This window comes from Apium graveolens, chromosome 7 (assembly GCF_009905375.1).
Source record: "Apium graveolens cultivar Ventura chromosome 7, ASM990537v1, whole genome shotgun sequence".
Lineage (NCBI taxonomy): Eukaryota > Viridiplantae > Streptophyta > Magnoliopsida > Apiales > Apiaceae > Apium > Apium graveolens.
Genome location: NC_133653.1, coordinates 146,727,612 through 146,753,617, shown reverse-complemented (window position 1 = coordinate 146,753,617; position 26,006 = coordinate 146,727,612). Strand labels below are relative to the sequence as shown.

Below are 26,006 nucleotides of genomic sequence, written 5' to 3'. Positions count from 1 at the left end.
TCCTTCTAACCCGATAACAACTATCCTCTGAAACACTTAAATCTTCTTTCTAAACTTCTTCTCATCTTTATTTATAACTCAAGCGTTCACCATTTACTGTAGCTTTCGAATTCATTCTCGTAGGTACAATCGCTTCATAAGACAAGTTCTAAACTGGTGGGTATAGAACAGGATGTAGGGTAAACTAAAGAGATACACTCACGGCCGAATGTCCAGTAAAACAAGAATAAACAGAAGGAGGTTCTTGAATAGTTAATATCATATCAAAAGATGGAAAAGTAGCGTAGAATAGCTTGAAGAAGTGCAGCCGTCATAACAGAAGATAGTGCCATTAATACTGGTGGAGGAACAAGGTGCAATTCCAATCTAAAAGAAGATGACGATCCTCGAACGGAAAGCTCCAAGTAATCAAATGACACCGGGAAATCAAGATCTACCATTGCCGTTGTCTGGAATTCACGTCGCAAGCTGAGAATCCCGAATCGCAACACGAACCGTACCAAAGACTTACTATACCGTCGCACTCAACCTCACAACGTCTTATCTTTCTATTTCCTACTCCTAATCCTAACCCTCTACCCATTCCCGACAATCTAGGCTTGTTTCAGTGACTTATAACCTGTAGCTCTGATACCAACCTGTGACGCCCTCCAAACCCGGGTCAGAAGTTTGGGGTTCACAACACAAACACAATATATCAACCTGTATAAGAAATATTATTTATAATGACCCTGCTTCACAAAACCACAAATCGCAACAGGTTAAAGTATGAAAACAAGCCACCACCTTGATTTATTACATCGTACCAATCTCAACTAATTTAACTTACAATTGATAATAAAATCATTCTTACAATCTAACTATCTCTTTACCGCATGAAACTTCTACTAGCTTGATCCAACTCAACTGGAACCTTAGCCCGTACTTTGGACTGAGAAACTTCACTATCATCCATATTCTTTTCAACTGTAAAATATATAAAAGAATCGCAAGGGTGAGCTAACTAGCTCAGCAAGTCACGATAAAGATAACTGAAGTTAAACAATGATCAAATGAGAGGATTCAAAGGAATCAAGTTTCTTTTTAACTAATTATTAGAATTGGATATTCATTTTAAGTTTTAAAACCAAGGTTAGGCTGCTGATCAGTCACGCACTAACCCTGAGTAAAGCACACAGCACTGCTCTAATTACTGGATCCAAGGCACACATTGGCCTAACTTGACCATTAGTATGGTCTGACCACGAATCTGGTCCACATATATAAAAACTATCCAATCCTAAAGCAGTTCAATACGATAAACAATATAATTCGATAACACAAGATCATAATCAATGATGATTAAACATTTGAATAAAACGTAAGGAAACTCATGGATATCTCAAGGGTATATCAGGGTATGTATAAGAAACGGCTTTTAGTTTGTACAAGGGTCAGGTGTCAGACCAGTAATGATGTTTCAGGGTATGGTTCTTTGAGGTTATTAAAAATGTTTGGAGTATAAAAATTCCTGTGTTTTCAAATAAATTTTCTTCAAGTGTTTGGTGTTTGGTAGTTATACATTTGGGGATTAGTATCATATTTGGGTGGTTTGGTATCTGAAAATCAATGAAGGATGATTTACAAAGAATAAGGCTTATGGCTCAAGATCAAGAAAGAATCAGGATTCAAGGGTAAATAGTTTAAAGCACTTACATTATAAAACAGGAGTTATGTTTAATAATAGCAACATGTTATGAAACAGTTCGAAAACATTGGTAATATATCTTGAAAAAAAGTTCAGAAATACTTGCCTTACAAGGCTTTACAACTATTATTGATCAACTCTGAGCCGACTCTGCCGCTCAGGCTCTAACGTCCAATCACTAGATCCCATTGGATTCGACTTTGATACTTAAGTTTTCCTGTTGAAACTCTATTGAGTTCGTCGACTGACTACCAGGTCATCACTAGTCCATCGCCCACTTACAGGTTCCCGATTATAACCTACAGGGTCGAAATATCCTACGTTAGACGTCTAGGTATGCTTGACATATTCTCGATACTAGTTCTTACCCAACGATATTCAAACCCGACTCGTAATTATTCATAATAAAATAACACAGACAACAATTAGGGTTCACATTCTTGAAATCAATCCAGTGTTCATTTTTAGAAAATACGTATACTCTTTATTTTACGAAATCAGAGTTATCGATCTGGCAAAATATTTTATCACATCGTACAATCAGGTTTCGTATAAAACATACATACACACACATATATATATATAGTCACTCAATATTCCGATAATTATTGAATACGTTCCCGTCTTTACGTAGTTCAGTTTTCCGGAAATTGGGCAGCACTTCCTTTATTTATCGGACTAACCCGTCGAACAATTCGACGTCACTTTACCACAATAATTCACAACAACCAATATTCACAATTTCCCAAATGTCAATTCAATACTATTATTATTCACATTTTACATTTATTTGTTAAGTTAGGACTCAGAATATAATCATCATAGTCCACCGTCGGCTCGCCGAGGCTCATCGCCGACGGCGGCGAAAATTCGCGGGTGCCCGTGTTCGTCGGGTTTCCATCACAAATTTCCACCGATTATTTTAAAATTTCCGCTCGCAATTATTCATATCACGAAACTTATTCAAAATAATTTCCTGCAGAAATAATAATAAACTTAAATCAGAAAGTAACTGAATCAATACAGGAAACAACAACACAGGAAACAACAACACAAACACACAGCCACGCGCCGCCTCGCACACCGGCATACACAACTCACGCACACACACAGGGGCATACACGCGCGGCGCGTGCACACCTACTGAACCACCACCACAGATGGCCGGAATAAAAGAAACGGCGACAACAGACCCACATATACGGAGATACACAGGAACACACACATACATAATCAAACATGTATATATATATCATCACGGGACTGAACTGAATTAATAATCGGAGAAGTGGCCGGAGTAATTACCGGAATAGGAAAACCGGTGAAGAGAACATCTGGGAAATAAGAAAGAAACGGAGAGAAAGAAATAGGAAAAAGAACAACAAGAAAGAGAGAGGAGAGATCGAACAGAGAGTAAGAGAGAGCAGAGATTAATCGAAAGAAAGAATCAAAGAGATAAACACAGGGCGCGATTGTGTGTCCGTCTGTTATTCATTTTATTTATTTGCTTATTTCTTTCTGTACATCTCAGTAATCAACACGTAGCAGTTAGGTTGGACACGTAGCATTTGGATAAATACGAAGAATCCCGTCCGGTTTGTCCCGAAAGTAGATTTTAACGAATAAATTTACGGGCAAGGACATTCCGGAAAAAAAATGCCAAACAAGTTTTAAAATTATCAAGATAATAAAATACTAATAAAATAAGAATTCCAAAATTTTTAAACCATTTTTGAAACACCGCTCGCACCCGCATTTAATAATTAAACGAGCCGAGCTGTACTTAAAATAAATTCAGAAAATTACGGAAACAGTCTTAAAATATTAGAGATATCCCGAAGTTCACAAAATCATAAAATCTGAAATTTTAAAATAATTTTTAAAATGCACTTTATACCCGCTTTTAACAAATAACTGAAACAATGCGCGGGTGAAATTAACCCCGAAAATTTCCAAAATAATTTTAAAATTCTCAGAATATTCCAAACTTAAATAAATATGAGTTTCATAATTTTTGAAGAATTATGGAATTAAATATGGATTTTACAAATAAAAGCATTCAGAAAATCATTTAAAGATAAATATTTAATAAAATATTGATTTCTCAATTTTATAAAATCCTAAAAATTTATGAAACCATAAAAAACAATTTTAGAGACATTTCAAATATTTATAAATTTGCATTAAATTCACTTTAAAAGTGGAACAATTCAATGCAATTCCTTAATTAATCACGCGAACAACCCTGTATATCATAAATTACACCTATATAATAATCAACCAACACAGAGTGGTCAAAACTAATACCCATATTTTATTTAATAGTTTCTGTAATAATCACATATTTAAATAATTCAAAAACACACGAGTCGTTATAGAGTGCATCTAAGGCCCTACTGGCTGATGGAATTTATGGATGATAAGGGAGTTAGAAGATTCTTCAGATTAGAAGACCAGTTGAGCATCTCTAGCAATGAGACTCTTCTGGAAATGCAAGGAATGCTAGATCTCTCAGAATCTGATGAACTTGAATTCCACAGACAGATCCAAAATCAGATAGAAGAAAACAACAGGAGGCTTGAGAAGAAATCCAGACAATCAAGGAAATAGATCAATTTGCTCAGACTAGAGGAGCACCTTGAAAATGATTGTGAGAAAATCTTTGTACACTTTATCTTGTCAATTTTCAGTAAATAATGCAGCACTTTTTAGTTTTATCTTTTACCTTTTAAATCTGTTTTTTTAGGGTGTTTTGTTATCATCAAGTTTCTCTTAATTTATGGCTACAATTCTAATAGGCATAAATTGGGGGAGATTATTGGGAATATGTTGTAAACTTGATGATCACATTAACAAAACACCTTAGTAGATTTAACTTAGTGAAATATGTAGCACTCGACGGATGATCAAATATAGTCCCGACGGATGACTCAATATAGTCCCGATGGATGATGATTTGACATCCATCGAGTGAGTAGCTTATGTAACATGAATATATGATTTGCATAAGTACATGAATTAATTCTATATTACTTGCGATCGCGTATACTTGCGTGAATATTAGCGTGTATTTTTATCCTGATAAGTTTTAGGCGACGCTATTGGGGACTCGGTGTTAATTTTTAGTTTATGTGCTTGACATCAGTGGTCGTTAAAGTTCATTGACTCGGATATTTTACTTACTTGTTTGTTTGTTGCTTTTTCAGGTACTTTAGAGAGCGTGTATGTTAACGCGTTCTCAACGTCGAAAGAGAACACTGGAAAAAGCAGAGGAGAAAGTTGAAGAATAAATCTTAGTTGAGAAAGAAGAAGACGCTCTTGTTGCAAGGGGTGAACCAAAAGCGAATACAAAGGCTTTGATGGACTATTCTCATTCAAAGATCAATGATATTCATTCTAGCATTATCAGACCAGCCATCACGGCTAACACTTTTGAAATCAATGCTAGCACGGTTCAGATGGTGTAGAACTCGGTTCAGTTTGGGGGTTCTCCGACAGAAGACCCCAACATGCATATTAGAGATTTCATCGAGATCTGTGACACTTTCAAATTCAACAATTTGTCTGAAGATGCTATAAAGCTAAGGCTTTTCCCATTCTCTCTGCGGGATAAAGCTAAGTGTTGGTTGCATTCTCTATCACCAGGCTCCATCACTAAATGGGAAGATCTTTCTCAAAAGTTCCTAACTAAGTTCTTTTCTATGGATAAGACTGCTGCAATCAGGAATGCTCTTACTCAATTTGTGCAACAGTCTGGAGAGTCTTTGTGTGAGGCTTGGAAGTGATATAAGGAGATGCTTTGAAAGTGTCCTCGCCATGGGATGCCTGACTGGATGATCATTAATAGCTTTTACAATGGGTTGGGTGTAACTTCTAGACCCATGCTTGATGCAGCATCAGGTGGAACCTTATGGGCTAAGAGCTACGATGAAGCATATGAGTTAATTGAACTGATGGTTGTTAATGAATACCAGAACCCAACTCAGAGGCTACCTCAGGGCAAGGTAGCAGGAATTCTGGAAGTAGATGCAGCTACTATGATAGCTGCTCAGCTTAAGGCTTTGACGATGAAGGTGGATTATTTGGCTAATTATGGAGTTAATCAAATTACTAGTGTCTGTGAGCTTTGTGCTGGTGCGCATGAGATGGAGCAGCGTACTATTTCTAGTGAATCAGCTCATTTCATGAGCAACTTTCAGAGGTCGCAGCAACCAGTTCCAGCCACCTATCATCCCAACAACCGCAATCATCCTAACTTCAGCTGGAGCAATACTCAGAATGTGGTGCAACAGCCTTATCAGCAGTATGCTGCAAAGTAATATAACCCCCTGGTTTTCAGCAACCGTAATATGCACCAAGACAACAACTCCAGCTGCAGCAATCTAATGAAAAATCTGAATTGGAGGAGTTGAGGCTCATGTGCAAGAGGCAAGCGGTATCTATCAAGACCTTGGAGAATCAAATTGGTCAGATTGTTAATGCCTTACTGAATCATCAACCTGGTACACTACCTACTGACACGGAAGTTCCAGGCAAGAAGGAAGCAAAAGAGCAGATTAAGGCAATTACATTGAGGTCTGGGAAGGTTGCAAATCCCAAAAAATCTCAAGCTTCGGAAGATGAAGTTGTGGCTGAGAAAGAAGTGCAGAAGGAAGTAGAATTGGAACCAAGGAAGACTACTGTGGAATAAACTCCTCTTGAGGGTAATACAGGGGAGAAACATATTTATCCTCCACCTCATTTTCCTAAGAGGTTGTAGAAGAAAAAGTTGGATAAGCAGTTTGAGAAGTTTCTGGAGGTGTTCAAGAAACTTCATATCAACATACCTTTCGCGGAAGTTCTTGAACAAATGCCTAGTTATGCGAAGTTTATGAAAGGTATTCTCTCTCAAAAAGTGAAGCTTGATGAAATAGAGACAGTTGCTCTCACAGAGGAATACAATGTTATGCTGTAACAGAAGTTGCCTCTGAAGCTTCACTATTCCTTGCACCATCGGAAAAATGTCATTTGACAAGTGCTTATGTGACTTGGGGGCTAGCATCAATTTGATGCCCTGGTCTATCTTCAAGAAGTTAGACTTACCTGATCCAAAGTCTACCTATATGACTTTGCAGTTGGCTGATCGCTCTTTTACAAATCCACATGGCATTGTGGAGGATGTCTTGGTCAAGGTGGAAAAACTCATCTTTCCTGCAGACTTTGTAATTCTTGATTTCGAGGAGGATAAGAAGATTCCCATAATTTTGGGATGACCTTTCTTGGCTACGGGCCGAACCTTGATTGATGTGCAGAAGGGTGAGCTCACTATGCGAGTACTGGATCAAGATGTGACTTTTAATGTGTTTAATGCCATGAAATTCCCTACTGATAATGAGAAATGCTTAAAAGTGCAGTTGGTCGATTCTGTGGATATTTCAGAACTTGATCAAATGCTAAGGTCTGATGCCTTAGAGAAAGCCTTGTTGGGGAATTTAGATAGTAAAGACGACGAAGGTGATGAGCAGTTGCAGTATTTGAATGCTTCTTCTTGGAAGCGAAGGCTAGATATTCCTTATGAATCTCTTGGATTGGAGGAGATGAACAAGTCTCCAAAGCGCCACAAGCCATCTATTGAGGAAGCTCCTACACTCGAGTTTAAACCATTACGTGAATATTCAAGGTACGCATTTTTAGGTGATGCATCTTTTTTTCCTGTTATTATTGCATCTGACCTTTCAGGTAGTGATGAGGAAAATCTCTTAAGAATTCTGAGAGAATTCAAATCGACAATTGGTTGGACTATAGCAGATATCATGGGAATCATCCCTTCTTATTGCATGTATAAAATTCTGGTAGAGGAAGGAAGTAAGCCAACTATTGAGCAACAGAGAAGGCTTAATCTGATCATGAAAGAGGTTGTGAAGAAGGAAATTCTCAAGTGGCTAGATGCAGAGATCATGTATCCCATTTCTGATAGTTCTTGGGTGAGCCCAGTTCAGTGTATGCCGAAAAAAGGTTGCATCACAGTTGTTGCTAATGAGAAGAATGAGATTATTCCTACTCGAACAGTCACGGGGTGGAGAGTTTGCATGGATTACAGGAAGCTGAACAAAGCTACAAGGAAGGATCACTTTCCTCTTTCTTTTATTGATCAGATGCTTGACAGGTTGGTTGGGCATGAGTACTATTGTCTTTTGGATGGCTATTCGGGTTATAATCAGATTTGCATCGCTCCAGAGGATCAGGAAAAGACTACCTTCACTTGTCCGTTTGGTACTTTTTTTTACAAAAGAGTTTCTTTTGGGTTGTGTGGTGCACCTGCCACGTTTCAGAGATGTATGATGGCCATTTTCTCTGACATGATTGGTCAGAATGTGGAGGTGTTTATGGATGATTTCTCTGTGTTCGGTGATTCTTTCAACGAGTGCTTGCAAAATCTTAGCATCGTTCTTAAAAGATGTGTTGAGACCAATCTGGTTCTCAACTGGGAGAAATATTATTATATGGTGCAACAGGGCATCATTCTTTGGAACAAGGTCTCTAGTAAGGGTCTTTAGGTGGACAAAGCCAAGGTGGGGGTGATTGAAAATCTTCCTCCGCCAATTTCTGTTAAGGGAGTCCGCAGCTTTCTTAGTCATGCATGCTTCTATAGGCATTTCATCAAGGACTTCTCTAAAATCTCTAAACCCTTGTGCAATATTCTAGAGAAAGATGTTTCGTTCAAGTTTGATGACGAGTGTCTAGCTGTTTTTGAGAGCTTAAAGAAGAGTTTGATCACGGCACCGGTCATAACTGAACCTGATTGGAATGAACCTTTTGAGTTGATGTGCGATGCAAGTGACTATGCAGTTGGAGCAGTTCTTCGACAGAGAAAGAACAACATATTTTATGTGGTCTACTATGCTAGTAAGACCCTAAATGGTGCTCAACTGAAATATACTACTACTGAAAAAGTGCTTTTGGCTATTTTCTACGGTTTTGAAAAGTTTCAATCTTTTTGCTTGGGACGAAGGTGACAGTTTTCACTGATCACGCTGCGATTGGCTATCTCGTCTCGAAGAAGGACTCGAAGCCTAGATTAATTCGATGGGTTCTTTTAATTCAGGAGTTTGAATTGGAGATCAAGGACAGGAAATGTACTGAAAAGCAAGTCGCTGATCATCTCTCTCGTTTAGAAGATCCAATTGCAACTTCACAGGATAAGATAATGATTAATGAGTCTTTTCCCAATGAGCAGCTGTTTGGGGGTGCAAGAGGAAGAACCGTGGTTCGCAGACATTGTGAACTACCTTGTGAGCAACATTATTCCTCCAGACTTGTGTTCTGCTCAAAGGAAGAAGTTTCTTCATGAGGTGAAGTGGTACATGTAGGATGAGCCATTTCTGTTTAGGCAAGGAGCTAACCAAATCATTGAAAGGAATATGTCCTAAGTCCAATCAGGTATTAGGATTTAGGAATAACCTTTTATGTAATCTGTTTTGATTCCATTGATATTAATAAAAGACTTGTTTTGTTTTTATTACGGGCTTTATCTATTTAAGTGTTTAAATAAGATATACCATAGTTTAGAGTAAAGTTTTTTATGGATTATGATGAGATCATAATAGTGAGACCTAAAAGATGATAACTCTAAACTTAAATAGTTCCTGGTCGTAGGATTACTAACTTGTAATTAATAATCCGCAGAGATCGGTACATACTATGCTTGCTTCATTATGAAGGATATCTGTTCTCATAGACATTTGTGTGGTGACACTATAGCTAGTATGTAGGTGCTTATTATAGAATAAGTTCACTGAACATGACTCGCACAGCTGAACAACTGATGGAGTTCACTCACGTATCAGCAGTTGTTCACATAGTGATAGTTGTACAAGTATCCTTAGACTTGAGGTCATCATAGTCATCTTGTGTACACTGAACTATGATTTGGTTTAGTTCTTAGTCTCCAGGGACAATTATTAGGGCTCTACTGGGTATAGGAATTTGTACACGAAGATAGTGTATGATCAATAAAGGATCTACCCCTTCCAGTGAAGGAAGCGAATGTTCAAGGCTGATCCACTTATGCTAGTTCAGGAATCTCTGGCCAGAGTGAATGAAATTAGAAAGGAGTTTCTAATTTGCATAGAACTACGCATAGTAAATGGTAAGCAAGTGATTAAATTAGATAGGCTTGACACGAGATCCATGCCTTGTATTTAATCGGGACATTGTAGGGTAGAAGGAGTTTATTGTACGGTAACTATTCACTGAATAGGTTCTTGGTATTCTAAGCAGTGAATTCATATTATCCGGATAGTCGCGATATGCTGAGAAGTACCCCTCACGAAGTAGAATAAATGTGATTAACTAATTAATCATATTTAATAAATTAGAGAATTTATATAAATAATGATAAAATAGTTTTATTATTATTTATTTCTACTACCGGCTTAATATTGAACCTACAGGGTCACACCATAAAAAAGAATGATTTAATGGTGGAGGAATTAATTAATAATGGCTAATAATTATTTATTTGTGAAATAAAATAAATAATTAATTGGCAAATTTAATAATTGATTAAATGAGATTTAATTGATTATAAATTAATTAAGAAAAGTTCTTAATATTATTAATTAAGGATATAATTTTTGGAAATTAAATCAAGAGAGAGAATTATTTCTAAAGTGTTTAGAAAAAGGATTAATAATTAAAAGGTGTTTTAATTATTAATGAGAATAATAAATGGGATAATAATAATATTATTTAATGGAAAATTTCAGCTGAAAATTTTGCCTATAAATATACTATTATAGACCCTATTTTCATTCGAACCCAAAAACCCAAAAGTTTTAGAAAACCAAATTCTCTCCACCTCCTCCTCCTCCTTAACGTCGTTTTCTTGGTGGATACCGGTGGAGTGCTTCACGTTTGAGGAGCAGCTGCTAAGGATCTCCGAACGTTGCTATTGGATCGCATATTAAAGGTTAGTAATCGATCCCTACGTTTTTACCACGATTTATATGCTTTTATTTGGATTTTGTATGTGTAAAAGTGTTTTGCCATGCCTCCGCTGCGATTAAAATCCAACATTGGTATCAGAGCATAGGTTGTATGCATATAGATCTGTGGTAAAAATTTCAGAATTTTATGTGCTTGTATGAATTAATTATGATTTTTACAAGTTATATCATGGATTAATTTTGTCTAATAAGAAATCGTTTCTCAGAATAATTTTGAATGTTGATCTGGGTTCTACAAGTGCTGTAGATCGTCTGGGTATTTTTTTCATAATTTTATGATGTATAGATTTTTTATTATGAATTTTTGAAGTTCTTACAATTAAATTCATAATTAAATAATTATATATATATGAATTGTATGTATGTATATATATATATGAATTGTATGTATGTATATATATATGAATTGTATATATGTAATTAAATAATTGTATGTATATAACCTTAATAACAATATTATGAATACAATCATGAGATTCTTTTGTTTGTGAAACACGTAATTGAATATGAATTTTCGATATGAGAGAAAGGATGATTCTGTCAACAACAGATTTCTATCTGTAAGAAAGGGTTATTAAGTGACGCCTCTTGACAATGCTCCACCCGATCTGGGAATCATCTGATTATTGATTATTGATTTGAAATATTTAATTTAAAAGGAAGAATCTCTTTATAATATGATTATGATTGTAACGTAATATAATCCCTCTAAAATTAAATAATATTTAGTATTAATTGACCAATGATACAACGGGCTTGTGTCGGTCATAGCCTTCCAACATGATAGAAAAGTAGTTCTTATTTTTGAATCATTGTCGTTTCGTGCCACAGCCGAGGGCTTTGATTTCGAAATAAGAAATACTTGTCTATTACATAGAGATGTGTACATTGAATAAGAATCTAAAGGTCGTTACGTGCCACAGCCATGGGCCTTTGGAGACTGATTCAATTGTACGGAATGTTGGGTTAGACTTGACTTAGAATATTGAGTTTGTCGTGCCACAGCCGAGACTCAATTATTCAAAAGGCTAAAGTTTGATTAGGGAATAACATTAGATGTAATTGACAAGAGTTGTCTGCCTATTGAAAATTACATGGTGTTTCATGCCACAGCCGGGGTTGCGTAATGGAATGTAGGATCCCTATTCCCACTAGCATTATGAATGCTTAATTTTTTCACGTAGGGGGTTGAATAAATTAGATAAACTAGTGGGAGCCACTTATGAATAAAGACCTGATTCATATAGTGTTTTTAAAATGAAATCGAATATTTGCTAAGTGTTGTTATGTGTATATCATTTACAGATTTACAATATACATTATGTCTTCTGCACTATCACTAAGGAGCATACTGGATGCTCACAAATTGACTGGTCCTAATTATGCTGACTGGCTTCGAAACTTGAGAATTGTTCTCAGGATTGAGAAGATAGAATACGTGATTGACTCACCTAAGCCTACTGAACCTGCTAGTGATGCACATAATGATGAACATGTTGTGTATCGTAAGTGGATAGATGATGCAAATGTTGCTCAATGCATCATGCTAGCTTCCATGAACATTGAGCTATAGAAGCAACATGAGCATATGGATGCTCACACTATCCTAATGCATCTACAAGAGTTGTATGATGTGGCAGGGAGGACAGCTCGATATGAGATATCGAAGGAGTTGTTCGGTTGTAGGATGTCTGAGGGATCATCTGTGAATGACCATGTACTTAAGATGATCAATTTGATTGAACGTCTTGGACAACTTGGTTTTGCCATGGATGGGGAGCTGAGCCAAGACTTGGTCTTGCAATCGCTTCCGAGTTCGTTCTCACAGTTTGTTGTGAACTTTCACATGAATAAGTTGGATGTCAGCCTGCCTGAACTCCACAACATATTGAAGACTGCGGAATCGAATTTTCCCCTAAGAAGAGTTTTGTTCTTCTAATTGGTGAAGGTTCCAATTCTAAGAAAAGGAAGAGGAACTCTTCCAAGAAGAAGAAAGTAGGTGAGAAAATGTCGGTTCCACCAAAAGCTGAAGACCCCAAGAGCAAAGTTGTTTGCTTTCACTGTAACAAGGTGGGGCACTGGAAGAGGAACTGCAAGGTTTACCTTGCAGAATTGAAGAAGAAGAAGGGTAGTGAGACTACCGCTTCTGATTCAGGTATGTTCATGATAGAAGTGAATATGTCATTAAATCAAATTTCTACTTGGGTATTAGATACCGCCTATGGTTCTCATATCTGCAATTTGTTGCAGGGACCAAGGAGAAGTAGGACTCTTGAGGAAGAGGAGGTGATTCTACTGATGGAAATGGAGCAAGAGTTGCTGCTGTAGATGTAGAATCATTTCATTTACATAGGCCTACGGGCAAGACTATTGTTTGAAATAATTGTTATTTTGTTCCCTCGATTGTGAGGAATATTATTCTATTCCCATATTAGACTTGGCTGGATTTTCATTTATTATTGAGAATAATGAATGTTCTATTCTTAGAGATAATATTCTTTATGGACGTGGTACTTTAAATAATGGTCTGTATGTATGTGACATAATTTATTTCAGATTGAACAAACTAATAAAAGAAAAGGGATGATGAAAATCTCATTTTATAGTGGCAATGCAGTCTCCATTTAGTAGACATGGAGAGAGGACTGCAAATTTGCTAGGAATGGTACACACAGATGTATGTGGACCAATGTCTACGCAAGCCATGGGTGGATTTTCATACTTTATTACTTTCATAGATGATAGATCTAGATTCGGATATGTGTTTGATGAAACACAAGTCTGAAGCCTTTGAAAAGTTCAAAGAGTATAAGTATGAAGTGGAGAAACAAACCAAACATAGTATTATAATTCTTTGATTAGATCGAGGTGATGAATACTTGAATGGAGTGTTTCTAGATTATCTCAAAGTAAATGGTATAGTCTCTCAGTGGACGCCTCCGGATTGGTATCTGAAAGGAGAAATCGAACTTTGTTAGACATAGTTCGGTCCATGATGAGCTATGCAAATCTTCCAGTATTCCTATGGGGTTATGCATTGGAAACCTCAGCATATTTACTGAAAAAGGTGCCTTCCAAATCTGTTCCTCAAACTCCGTATGAGATATGGAAAGAAAGGAAACCGAGTCTTAAACACGTTAAGATTTGGGCATGTCCAGCTTATGTCAAGTAAGTTGACCCAGATAAGCTGGAATATCGATCCGTAAAATATAGTTTTGTGGGATATCCTAAAGAGACTTTAGGGTATTACTTTTACACCGTTCATCGGGTGTTTGTCTCCAGACATGCTACCTTCTTGGAAAAGGAGTTTATCCTTGAAGGAAACAGTGGGAGTAAAATTGAACTCGATGAAGTTCAAGAAGCACAAACTACTACGGATCAAGTGGAAACACCTGTTCTGACTGAACAACCTTTTATGGAACAGCCCATTCATAGGTCAGGGAGAGTGTCTCACCAACCTAAGAGGTAATATGGCCTTGTCATTGAGAATGACAATGAGTTGTCGATCATTGATGATGACGACCCTTGACCTATAATGAGGCTATGAGTAGTGTTGACTCAGAGAAATGGCAAAGTGCCATGAAATCCGGAATGGAATCTATGTATACGGTATACAAAAGAATGATTAGAGCAGATGGCCAGGTGGAGGCCTTTAAGGCCAGGCTTGTGGCATAAGAATTCAAACAAAGGCAATGTATTGACTTTGATGAAACCTTTTACCTGTAGCCCTGTTATAATCAGTTCGGATTTTGCTTGCGATTGCTGCTTACTACGACTATGAGATCTGGCAAATAGCCAGATGGTTTTCTTTCCAAGAGAAATGAAAACCTAGTGTGTAAGCTGCTGCGAACCATATGTGGTTTAAAGCAAGCTTCTCGAAAGATGGAACATTCATTTTGATGAGACAATCAAAGAGTTTGATTTTATCAAAAACGAAGATGAACCATGCGTCTACAAAAGGGTTAGTGGGAGCGCGGTAACATTTCTTGTATTGTATTGAAATAGAGTTGACACACATAACAACATAGCAGACCCACTCACAAAGCTACTTTCTGAAAGTCACTTTGATCGTCATAAAGACAAGATGGGTATTAGATACCGGAGTGATTGGCTTTAGTACAAGTGGGAGATTAAAAGGAATATGTCCTAAGTCCAATCAGGTATTAGGATTTAGGAATAACCTTTTATGTAATCTGTTTTGATTCCATTGATATTAATAAAAGACTTGTTTTGTTTTTATTACGGGCTTTATCTATTTAAGTGTTTAAATAAGATATACCATAGTTTAGAGTAAAGCTTTTTATGGATTATGATGAGATCATAATAGTGAGACCTAAAAGATGATAACTCTAAACTTAAATAGTTCCTGGTCGTAGGATTACTAACTGGTAATTAATAATCCGCAGAGATCGGTACATACTATGCTTGCTTCATTATGAAGGATGTCTGTTCTCATAGACATTTGTGTGGTGACACTATAGCTAGTATGTAAGTGCTTATTATAGAATAAGTTCACTGAACATGACGCGCACAGCTGAACAACTGATGGAGTTCACTCACGTGTCAGCAGTTGTTCACATAGTGATAGTTGTACAAGTATCCTTAGACTTGAGGTCATCATAGTCATCTTGTGTACACTGAACTATGCTTTGGTTTAGTTCTTAGTCTCCAGGGATAATTATTAGGGCTCTACTGGGTATAGGAATTTGTACACGAAAATAGTGTATGATCAATAAATGATCTACCCCTTCCAGTGAAGGAAGCGAATGTTCAAGGCTGACCCACTTATGCTAGTTCAGGAATCTCTGGCCAGAGTGAATGAAATTAGAAAGGAGTTTCTAATTTGCATAGAACTACGCATAGTAAATGGTAAGCAAGTGATTAAATTAGATAGGCTTGACACAAGATCTATGCCTTGTATTTAATGGGGACCTTGGAGGGTAGAAGGAGTTTATTGTACGGTAACTACTCACTGAATAGGTTCTTGGTATTCTAAGCAGTGAATTCATATTATCCGGATAGTCGCGATATGTAGAGAAGTATCCCTCACGATGTAGAATAAATGTGATTAATTAATTAATCATATTTAATAAATTGGAGAATTTATATAAATAATGATAAAATAGTTTTATTATTATTTATTTCTACTACCGGCTTAATATTGAACCTACAGGGTCACACCATAAAAAGAGAATGATTTAATGGTGGAGGAATTAATTAATAATGACTAATAATTATTTATTTATGAAATAAATAATTAATTGGCAAATTTAATAATTGATTAAATGAGATTTAATTGATTATAAATTAATTAAGAAAAGTTCTTAATATTATTAATTAAGGATTTAATTTTTGGAAATTAAATCAAGAGAGAGAATTCTAAAGTATTTAGAAAAAGGATTAATAATTAAAAGGTGTTTTAATTATTAATGAGAATAATAAATGGGATAATAATAATATTATTTATGGGAAAATTTCAGCTGAAAATTTTGCCTATAAATATACTATTATAGACCCTATTTTCATTCGAATCCAAAAACCCAAAAGTTTTAGAAAACCAAATTCTCTTCACCTCCTCCTCCTCCTTAACGTCGTTTTCTTGGTGGATACCGGTGGAGTGCTTCACGTTTGAGGAGCAGCTGCTAAAGATCTCCGAACGTTGCTATTGGATGGCATATTAAAGGTTAGTAATCGATCCCTACGTTTTTACCACGATTTATATGCTTTTATTTGGATTTTGTATGTGTAAAAGTGTTTTGTCATGCCTCCGCTGTGATTAAAATCCAACAATCATTAGGAGATGTATTCCGTACAGAGAAAGGGAGGGGATCTTGCGAGACTGTCATGCGACTGTTTATGGAGGCCACTATGGTGGAGAGAAGACAGCAGCTCGTATCCTTCAAGCGGGATTCTTTTGGCCTACATTGTTTAAGGATGCGCGTCAGTTTGTTTTGAAGTATGATCGCTGCCAATGTGTTGGTAATATGTCCAAGAGGGATGAAATGCCTCTTAATGTGCTTCTCGAGGTTGAGGTCTTTGATGTTTGGGGAATCGACTTCATGGGGCCATTTGTCTCATCTTGCAATAATCAGTATATCTTGTTGGCGGTTGATTATGTCTTAAAATGGGTTAAAGTCAAGGCTTTGCCGAAAAATGATGCGAAGGTAGTGCTTAATTTTCTTCATAAGCAGATATTCACAAGGTTTGGGACTCCAAGAGTCATAATCAGTGATGAGGAATCGCATTTCTGCAATCGCAAGTTCGCTTCTATGATGCAGCGTTACAATGTGAATCATCGCATTGCTACAGCCTACCATCCTCAAACAAATGGTCAAGCTGAGGTATCTAACAGAGAGATCAAGTGTATTCTAGAGAAAGTTATATGTCGATCAAGGAAGGATTAGTCTTTGAAGCTGGATGAAGCTGTGTGGGTATATAGAACAGCATACAAGACTCCACTAGGCATGTCGCCATTTCAGTTGGTTTATGGTAAGGGTTGTCATTTGCATGTGGAGCTCAAGCATAAAGCGTATTGGGCTTTGAAGAAGTTGAACCTTGATATGAATGCAGCTGGTAAGAAAAGGATGCTTCAACTAAACGAACTCGATGAGTTTCGGCTTCAAGCGTATGAGATCAACAAAATGTATAAGGAGAAAGTCAAAAGGTGGCACGATAGGGGTCTAGTGCTCAAATCATTTGTGCCGGGGTAACAAGTTCTTTTCTTTAACTCTCGTCTCCGTCTTTTTCCTGAAAAGTTGAAATCGAGGTGGTCAGGGCTGTTTGTTAACAAAATTGTGTTTCCATATAGAGCAGTGGAGATTTTTAAGAATGATCTGGGCCAAGCGTTCAAGGTGAATGGACAGAGGTTGAAGCATTACTATGGAGATATGGCAAACCGCGAGGTGGTTAGTGTCGTTTTATTGTCAACTTGATCTCGAGTTTCTACGTCAACTTAACGACGTAAACTAAGCGCTTCTTGGGAGGCAACCCAAGTTTGTTGTACATTAGAAGATAGAGGAAGAAGAAAAAACAAGGAAAAAACCATAAAAAATCAGAAAAAGAAAAAAAAAATCAATGCCAACTACAAGAGCACGGCACGCCCGCGCTGAGAAGCGAGGCGGCCGTGCTGAAACTCCAGTAGCATGGCGCGCCCGCGCTGGCATGTGGGGCGGCCGCACTGGTTTTCTAGTAGCACGGCGCGCCCGCGCTGCCAGGCAGGGCGGCCGCGCTGGCTTCCTGGACCTGAAAAAAAGGTCATAAAAATGGGAATTTAAACACCAAATCAATTCCCAACTGAATTTTGCTCTCCGACTTCTATATTTCCCTCTCCAAATCAATTTCAATCAACCCCATTACTCCTATTATTCCCATAATCAATTCCCACTTCTTTTCCTAAACTAATTATATTCTCAAAATCCTATATATACACACACTTACACACAAACTTCTCCACCACTTCTCAAATTCTCAAAACACAAATCTCTGTTATACACATCTCTTATTCTCTCTTACTCACTTCCAATAGAACCCAAAAGACAACGAACCCAAGTTAGTAATATCACCGATTCTTCAAGTGTTGGGGGAGTGAGGCCTAGGTTTTCAACTCCGGAGGCTGAGGCGGAGTATACGAGGCTGCTTTCGAAGCCCATAGCCAAGGAGCGAGGTTTTCATCTCTCGGGGAGGGATGGTAAGTTGTTGGAGATGATTGTAGAGATGGGGTGAATTGCTTTTTATGAGGCACCAGATGTGGTGCCTATGAGTGTGGTTAGCGAGTTTTACACGAATGCGAAGGCGGAAAAGAATGGTTTTACTAAGGTGAGGGGGTTGACGGTGGACTACAGTGCTGAGGCTATTCGTAGGGTGATCGATCAGACCGAGAGGAGGCCGGAGCAGGAGGATTGGAATGCTAAAATGGGGGATTTAATTATTTCTACATTGTGTGTGCCTGAGACTCACTGGAAGTTCAATAGGGGCATGAACGAGTATTCCACTTTCCCTGTCGTATATGAACAGGTATGCCTGTGCATGGAACTCATTTATTTGTGTTAATATTATGCCTTAATCCCATGTGCATAATGTTACGGTGGACCGGGTGAAGCTGTTGTGGGGTATTTTGCAGGGTATTTATCAGGGGATTTTGAGGTTTCTGCGAGGGAGCACTAGGGGTGCTATTCTGTATGCGTCGATTGTGACGAAGTTGTGTGTGGCAGTTGGGGTTCATTGACCAGCACACGAGCAGCTGCAGATGCCTAGTGCCCCGATTGATAGTTCGACTATAGCTGTGATACAAGAGTGGTACAGTGGAAAGGCGGATGAGAAGGGGCTCGATTATTCATATGAGCACTTGCCGGGTGGACGGCCAGCGGATCAGACTTATGTTGGTGGTTCTGCTCAGGCTAGTAGAGTAGCTTGGAGAGCGCAGAAGGGTGAGCCTAGTTCTTCTCAGCAACAGCAGCAGCAGGATATTGAGGGCGGTGTTGGTTGAGTTCAGCGTAGTATAGGCGCTTGATGAGGAGGATGGATGCGATGCTTGACATTCATAGTCAGTTTACACAAGACCTTACCCAGGCATTGGGGACTGCATTTAGAGCCACAAGAGTTGACATCCAGTGGCCAGTATTCGGTGAGGACTCATTGTACTCACCTCTAGACACTCCTGACACTCCACCCGTTGAGGGTGATGACCCTGATTCTGAGTAGGTGTGCCTGATTCCTTACTATTACCTTCACTAAAATTTTAAGTTTGGGGGTGATAGTTAAGGAATATATATTTGTGTGAATCTCATATAATTTGCATATTCATGATAGTTTAGTTTGTATAGTTGTATATTTGCCATGAGTAGTTTTTTTTTGTTTTTTTTATTATTTTGCATGTTAGTATGTTGCATATAGTTTCATTCATTTGCATTATAATATGATCCCTTAAGTTTATTTTACCGATTGATTTGTGATATTGATGCTAGTGTAGTGATGTTGTATATAGTGATGTTAAATCCTATTGAGTTGATTTGCATGCTAGAAGCATTAAAAATTTCACTAAGTCTTTTAGGTTTCTTGAGTGCTAGATCATGGTCATGTCTTATTTGTTTGTCGAGGTTTAATGATGTGTTTATATTTAGAATTTAGGATATTCACTTAATGGTAACATAACATGGATATTTAAATATTAGAGAAATTTTTTTGGATTTCATTGCTAGTTGTTATGGCTAGGTGTCAAATGGCTAGTAGCCGACTCATTTTATATGAGTATTCTAGGGTTGAGCGAGATGGAGCGAAACGCACTCTCTTAGAAATCATGTAAAAAAAGAAAGAGAAAAAAAATAAAAATAAAAGAAAAAAAAATATGTTGTTGCATAATTGATCACGAGTGGGCTCTTTAGTACTCGAGTTATTAAGTTCTTAGGGGACTTTATGCCTAGTGACCTAAAGCTTTCATAGTTTGGGATCCACTAACCTAACGCTTGTTACATGGGTATTATCGTATAAGTCTTTTGTGGTCCTCACTCATTGCACGATCAAATAAGTATATTTGTGTTGTTTATGTGTTATCAATAAAAGCGTTAATCCATATAATAACTCTGATATAAGAATTGAAGTGTTGGCAGTCATTTTGAGTTTAGCTTTATTCTATTTATAACCTCGTGATTGCCTTGGTGAGTAGTGAGTCATGATTATTGATCTAGTTGTGACAGTATATCTGTTAAGCAAATGCACACATGCACGTTTCTGGCTTGTAAGTTGATTTGTGGGGTTTGACTGATCTTTGTGCAAATAACTGCATTTGTTGAAATGTTGCTCGTTGATTGGTTTAGTTATTCTGAGAGGATCATTGCATTCATGTAGCTTGCATTCATGCATTTTTATTTCTTGTTCTTTGAGTCTGTTCATGCTTGAGGACAAGCATCGGTCAAGTTTGGGGGTGTGTTAAGTGGTATTTATGTTCACTTAAAATGCTCTATAAAGGCTTGGATTAATGTTTTGTACTCAAGTCATTTATGTATTTGATGTGTGTTAGGAAATGAATAACACACAGAGGGGGGGGTGAATGTGTTTTATTGTTTTTGAGTTTTTCTTGAATGTTTATGGTTTAACAAAGTAAATTAATTCTTGGAGTGAAATATGTTCATGCAGAGATTAAACTTGCAAAAAAATAAAGAACACAGATCTTCAAAACTCACTTAATTTTATATTAAAATTAAGATTGTTTTGCTACAAAATTTCTAGTCTCTTTGTTGATAAAGAGCTTAGCTTCTTCTTGAGAGTGTTATAAGAAATTTGATCTAAATTATTACAACTGACTAAAGGACCAGTGTTAACTTTATAACTTAGTTAACAGTTGGTTTACACAGTGGATAATAAAACATGCTATTAGCTTTTCTAATCTATCACTTGTCATTTCTATTTATAGAAAAGCAGATCTTCCATTTCTGGCTTAGCATATCTTTAGCATCCCGTGTTCACTTTAATCTTCCTTTGTCAGTTAATATTTGCCATTGATCTTGCACATTCTTCAAGCTGCTTTTTGTAGACTTGTCAATCCAGCTGTTTGATTGTTTGTTGATTGTTTATCTTGGATATTCAACTGATCTGCAATTTTGTACTTTGAGATTGTACCTCGAGATCTCCAGTTTAGGTTTATAAAACACTTGACATCTCGATAAGTATATTGACTTATCGAGCTCTCCAGTATTCTGTGATTAGTATGGCTTATAGAGGTCTTCAGTTCTCTATAAGAGATTTTAGGCTTGTCGAGATCTCTAGTCTTCACATCTTCACTTTGATTTATCGATAACTCTTAGTTCTCTAGTGGCTACTTGACTTGTCGATATTTCAGAGTTCTTTAGTCAAATTCACCTTGTCGATATCTCAGAGTTCTATAGTGAATTTTGACTTATCGATATCTCTGAGTTCTCTAGTGGAACTTGACTTATCGATAACTCAGAGTTCTCTACTGAATGTAGACTTTTCGATAATTTTGAGTTCTCTAGTGAAGGAATGACTTGTCGATATCTCCAATCTTCAGTTCTTCAATTTGGCTTGTCGATATCTTCCTGAGTTCTCTAGTAGCTATCCTGACTTCTTGATAAGCCATTCTGGAGTTCTCGAATGACTTCTATATAACATTAAATATGTGACTTGTTGAGATCTTGACTTAGAGTATTTTTCTCCAAATAGATTTATTCAACTTCAAGCTTCTTCAAAATTCTTCTGAGGCGTGATCTTCTTGATCTTCTTCCAGATAGAATCCTTAGGCTTGATACTGTTTCAGGAAAAAGACTCAAGTCTGCTCCTTTGCATTTTTATAGACTTTAAGTGTTGTAAGTACAAAATACAAATTAAGATAAAATACAACTTACTTAGGGTTGACAAGATGTCTTAGTCTTGTAAAAGTACAGGCATGTCTTTTACAACAATCTCTCCCAATTTGTGAGAAGATTGCTTAACACAAATTCATGCCTGTTAACAAGACTAACCCCAAGTTTAAAATGATAGAGAGTAAAATTAATACATAGAGCTAGGTAGAATTACAACTTGTATAACACAAAATTTACAAGGTTCAAAGATTACAGGACTCAGGTAAAGACAGTTTTCACATCTGCTTCTTTTCTAAGTTGATCCTTCAATTTGTCAAGAATTTCAAGTTCTTCTATGATAGGTGTTCCACTTAGAGCTTCTACAAGTTTTTGTCATGCTGCCTTAGAATAACCTTGGTCCAGAACCGCTATGTAGAATCTTGAGAATCCACCAGCTCTGATGTTTAGAAATCTCCCATCTTTAAAAATTTTGCTCATTCCTTTTGCTTTCAACTCTTCTGATCTTTTTATGTACATGTCTATCTCTTCATCATGTCTCTTTCTTCTTTCTTCAGCTTCAGCCTTATCTCTTTTCTTTGTTTTCTCTCTTTTAATCAACCATTCAGCTAGAGATGATCTCCATGCCCTTGTAACAGTATCCTTTCCTTTCAACAAACTTATCACTCTATTGATCTTTGTGGGAGCCAAAGATTCCATTAGCTTTTTGTCTAGAAGAGTGAATGTACCATCCTTAAAATAAACTATAACTTCTCTCAAGGATACAATCCAGACTCTAACAATTTCCTCAGCTAGATGTCGGAAATGGTCTTCATCTGAGATGCACCAATTTAGAGGTAGAAAGTCAGATTCTTTAAAACACTTCTAGATGGCCCTTTCAGTGACATCCACTTTCTTTGCAGGCTTGACTTTCTTAGGCTTTCTCCTAACAGATTTGCGCTTGAATTTTAGTGAAGGTTTGGCTAAAGGTAGGGTTGTCATTTTCTTGAGATTATTTTGGCTTGAGGTGATTAGAATTTTTAGGAAGGAATTTGTTATTTGTTTGTATAGAACTTTTGGCTTGGATGTTTGGGAAGGTTTGATGTTCGAGATAGTTGATGTTGTAAGTTGAGCTGAGGTTTGAGTTGATTGTGTTTGGATTTTTAGGGTTCTTTGAGTTTCTAAATCATCATGAGGCTTTCTACTCTTCCTCTCACCTCTTCTCTTCTTTTCTTCATCTTTCTTGTCATCCTCCTTTTTCTTCTCTCCGCCCTTGCTCCCAGATGACTTAATGGACTGACTAGGATTTGAGCTAGAAGGATTTTGATCATTCTTCTTCTGCTCATCATCATCCAAGTCATCCTTGTTGAACTGTGTTTTGGGCAAGTTGGCTTCTGCATTTTCCAGATATCTCCTCAATAGCTTTATCATTTCCATATCATCATTGTTCTTGTTTTTCTTAGCTTTTAAGCTAGTTCCTAGGATCATGATAAGCTTCTTGTTGATCATGACACAATGTTTGAGGATCTAAAAATTTCTGAGTTGTCTGGTGGTAGGACAGATGTATGCTATACCCACGTTTGGCTGTAGATATGTGATAAGTGACATTTTATACCACTTAGAACGTCTTATAATGGCTTGAATTGATGTCTTGAAATCTGATAATTTGTGTATTTGATGCATTTTTATAGTTTTTTTTTCATTTCAGGGTATAACTTGCGTATGTAGGAAGAATTCATCAGAAATAAGCCTAGGGAAGTGCTTGGCATTGGTTGTGGGAAGTTAGGAACAGAACGCAGCATAAATCGGGAGCAGAATGAGAAATTTTCCAGTAGCCTGCTGGGCGCCCGCTCAGGAATGCTGGGCGGACGCTCAGGAGCTTGGGCGCCCGCTCAGGAATGCTGGGCGGCCGCTCAGGGTCGAGAATTTTAAATACTGATTTTTTATAATCCTTATTCTGTTGGACTTCTGAGACGGCTGGTTCTTTTGGGCTTCTATATAAGTAGTTTTTAGAGACGTTTCACAACAGGGTGGTATCAAGCAAGGAGCAAGGAGAGAAGGAAGAAGACCGTTTTAGCACATCGCAACGAAGAAGAGAAAGCATACGTTTTCTTATGATTCTTTTATTCATTGTATCAGTGGATGCTAGTTTTCTTTACTCTAAACCTTATTACTCTGATGACGTACTCTGGTTTTAATAAGTATTTTTATTAGTTTATATTGTGTGTTATCATCATGTTTTCATATGAACCCATGGTGACGATGAGTTCTGTCATGGGCTAATCGTGATCATGGGGTCGTAACGGATTTATTATGGATTTCTTTAGTTAGTTGTTTAATACCTTAGTATGTGATGGTTGTATGATATCTAGCATAGGTTGTGCTTATTCGTCTTATATACGTCGCGAACATATAAGATAGATCTCTTGTGAATCGATGGTGGATCTTGAGGTTTAGAACTTACCATGCTAGCATAGGTTCATGTATGTGTATGCATGATTAGTGGGTAACTCTAACCGTTTTACTTTCCCTGTGTAATCATAAAGAATAACTTGTGCTTAAATCATTATGTTGTCAAATTCTGTAGACATATAGGGTCTCAACATAATTGATGCCTATTCAACTTCTATCTTAATTGTGGATGTTTGATAGAATGGTATTAGTACAACGAAAGTTGGCTTTTATCAGTTTCGTGTTGTTCGATTAGTATCATCACCGTTTCATGCTAAGGGTAATAATGATGAATATTAAAGGAAGTAGTAATGAAGTTATGATATCATGTGTGTTTAATATTGTTAATTTAAGTGCCAATTAAGTGTTTAATTCTCGTAGTTAATTGTAGTTAATAATTACTTAATCAAATTTAAGTGTTATTGTCTTGACATTGAGAAGTAATCATACATTGGTGAGTAAGTGTTAATTGAACATAATTAGTCTGAGTCTCTGTGGGAACGAACTAGAAATTATTCTATATTACTTGCGAACACGTATACTTGCGTGAATTATTAGCGCATGTTTTGCGCCTAACAAGTTTTTGGCGCCGCTACCGGGGACTCGGCGTATTTGTTTAGTTTATGTACTTGCCATCAGTGGTCATTAGGACTCATTGATTAAGACACGTTACTTATTGTTTCTGATTGTGTTTCAGGTACTCTATCGAGCGTTTATGCAAACACGTTCTTGCACTCGCAAGAGAACTTTAGATGCGGCTGAGGAGACAGACTCAGTTCTTGATATTCCGGAGAAGATAGATTTTGAAGATTCGGATAAAGAGAGTGAGCAGAAAGAACCAGTAATCAGGGGGGATCGTATAGTTCCAACAGCAGATCCAGCTCTTATGGACTTTTCTCGGCCTAAAATTGATGACATTCAGTCAAGCATCTTTCATCCGGCTATTCAGGCTAACACTTTTGAAATCAAGTCGGGCACTATTCAGATGGTGCAGAATTCTGTTTCTTTCGGAGGTGCTGCATCTGAAGACCCCAACATGCATATCAGGAATTTTGTCGAGATCTGTAGTACTTTCAAATATAATGGTGTGACTAATGACGCTATCAAGATGAGGCTTTTCCCATTCTCTCTAAGGGATAAAGCTAAGGACTGTTTACATTCTGAGCCAGTTGGGTCCATCACTACTTGGCAAGATCTTGCGCAAAAGTTTCTGGTAAAGTTCTATCCAATGGCGAAGACTGCAGCTATGAGGAGTGCTCTTACTCAGTTTGTGCAGCAACCAACAGAATCTATGTGCGAAGCTTGGGAGCGCTACAAGGAGATGTTGAGAAAGTGTCCACATCATAGTATGCCTGACTGGATGGTGATCACTGGTTTCTATAATGGTTTGGGGCCCCGATCTCGGCCCATGCTCGATGTAGTAGCTGGAGGCGCCTTGTGGGCCAAAACCTATATTGAGGCTTATAATCTTATTGAAACTATGGCTGCAAATGAGCATCAAAACCTAACTCAAAGGATGATGCCTGGGAAGGTAGCAGGTATTCTGGAAGCTGATGCAGCTACAGCTATTGCAGCGCAGCTCCAAGCGCT

At 37.3% G+C, this 26,006-nt stretch overlaps 2 non-coding genes across 2 annotated transcripts; both read right to left on the bottom strand.

Moving 5' to 3' along the window:
* Window positions 1–5,403: 5,403 nt before the first annotated feature.
* LOC141675469 (small nucleolar RNA R71) lies at window positions 5,404–5,510 on the bottom strand. The gene has a single exon (XR_012556120.1). It is a non-coding gene; the product is annotated as a small nucleolar RNA R71 (small nucleolar RNA).
* A 20,149-nt stretch (window positions 5,511–25,659) lies between these two features.
* On the bottom strand, window positions 25,660–25,766 carry LOC141675935 (small nucleolar RNA R71). Its single transcript, XR_012556558.1, has one exon. It is a non-coding gene; the product is annotated as a small nucleolar RNA R71 (small nucleolar RNA).
* Window positions 25,767–26,006: the final 240 nt, after the last annotated feature.